General features: G+C 46.7%; 1 non-coding gene across 1 annotated transcript; it reads right to left on the bottom strand.

Annotated features, from left to right (window-relative positions):
- Nucleotides 1-1,626: 1,626 nt before the first annotated feature.
- On the bottom strand, nt 1,627-1,761 carry LOC128050107 (small nucleolar RNA SNORA70). The gene has a single exon (XR_008199619.1). It is a non-coding gene; the product is annotated as a small nucleolar RNA SNORA70 (small nucleolar RNA).
- Nucleotides 1,762-1,991: the final 230 nt, after the last annotated feature.

Here is a 1,991-nt window from a genome sequence, read left to right as displayed (position 1 = left end):
ACATTGAGGGGGAAGGTTCTAGAAAGACTGTGAGTTTTGGTTTATTCTGTTTCCAAATAGCTTCTATAAGAGTGTAGTGAGAGGCAGAGGGCAAGTGGGTAGAAAACTACTCAGTTCAGTTCAGTTCAGTTCAGTTCATTCAATCGCTCAATTGTGTCTGACTCGTTGCGACCCCATGGACTGCAGCGTGCCAGGCCTCTCTGTCCATCACCAACCTTCGGAGTTTACTCAAACTCTTGCCTATCAAGTTGGTGATGCCATCCAACCATCTCATCCTCTGTCGTTCTCTTCTCCTCCTGCCTTCAATCTTTCCCAGCATCAGGATCTTTTCAAATGAATCAGTTCTTCCCATCAGGTGGCCAAAGTATTGGAGTTTCAGCTTTAGCATCAGTCCTTCCCATGAATATTAAAGTCTGATTTCCTTTAGGGTTGACTGGTTTGATCTCCTTGCAGTCCAATGGACTCTTAAGGGTCTTCTCCAGCACCACAGTTCAAAAGTATCAGTTCTTTGGTACTCAGCTTTATAGTCCAACTCTCACATCCATATGACTCACATCCATCCATGTGACTTCTGGAAAAACCACAGCTTTGACCAGACGGACCTTTGTTGACAAAGTAATGTCTCTGCTTTTTAATATGCTGTCTAGGTTGGTCATAGCTTTTCTACCAAGGAGAAAGCATCTTTTAATTTCATGGCTTCAGTCACCATCCGCAGTGATTTTGGAGCCAAGAAAATAAAGTCTGTCACTGCTTCCATTGTTTCTCCATCTATTTGCCACAGTTGGAAAAAAAAATCATCCTCCAAAGAAGAGGGGCCAAATAAAGATAAAGCCTCAGGACAACTGAAGTCATCATATACATTTGAAAAATTGTCTTATGTATGCCTAAAGTATACAAAGTACTACTAGGGAATGCAGCTGGAACTCCAATACTTTGGCCACTTGACACAAAGAGCAGACTCATTGGAAAAGACTCTGATGCTGGGAAAGGTTGAGGGCATGAAGAGAAGGGGGTGAGATGGTTGGATGGCATCACTGACTCAATGGACGTGAGTTTGCGCAAACCCTGGGAGATGGTGAAGGACAGGGGAGCCTGGCATACTTCAGTCCATCGGTTTACAAAAAGTCAGACATGACCTAGTGACTGAACAACAACAAAATGTACTACAGTGTGGCATCTCAATATATATATATATATATTTTATAAGAAAGTAGGATTTGTTGGTGGACATGAGTAAGGAGGGGACAGCTCCAAGACTCATGAGTGCAGGGCCCGCCATTTATCCAGAGGGCTGCCATTAGGGTTATGTATATAATATGTGGCCCCCAGCCATCCCGAATGTGCCACTTTTCTCTCACGTTTTCAAGTTCATCTGCACTAACCTTAGTAAACGCCCACTTCTTAGAGATGTGGATCCAAGATGTGTTGGCCGGGGAACTTGAACTTGGCCCCACAGAGGGTCTCAATCACAGGTTCCTTGTTCTGCATCTCAGTGGGGATGGACATTACAACTTGGCCAATGTGGACCCTGGCCAGCGTGCCCCAGGGCTTTCCAGAGGCACTGTTCTTACCTGTCTGGAGCTTAGATTGGGGACAGCATGCTAGTCATGAAAGTCCACTGGAAAGAGTTGTATCCAAGGTCGCTTAGGGCAACCTGTACAAGCAACAGGCTGCATACACTACTGAGGAGGCTGCTGTTTGCAGCCATTGGACACTGGACCCCCCTGGGGCAAAGAGCACAGTCGGCTTAACCGGCTGCAATGGTGTGCGTGCATGCATAGTTGCTCAGGCATGTCTGACTCTTTGTGATCCCATGGACAGTAGCCCACCAGACTCCTCTGTCCATGGGATTCTCCAGGCAAGAATACTGGAAGGGGTAGCCATTTCCTCCTCCAGGGGATCTTCCTGACCCAGAGACAGAACCTGTGTCTCTTGCATCTCCTGCACTGGCAGGCGGATTCTTTAACACTGTGCCACCTGGGAAGCCCAGC

The sequence above is a fragment of the Budorcas taxicolor genome, chromosome 6 (assembly GCF_023091745.1).
Source record: "Budorcas taxicolor isolate Tak-1 chromosome 6, Takin1.1, whole genome shotgun sequence".
In the NCBI taxonomy this organism is placed as follows: Eukaryota; Metazoa; Chordata; class Mammalia; order Artiodactyla; family Bovidae; genus Budorcas; species Budorcas taxicolor.
The sequence above is the reverse complement of the archived record's forward strand: the minus strand, read 5'-3'. Positions and strand labels throughout refer to the sequence as shown.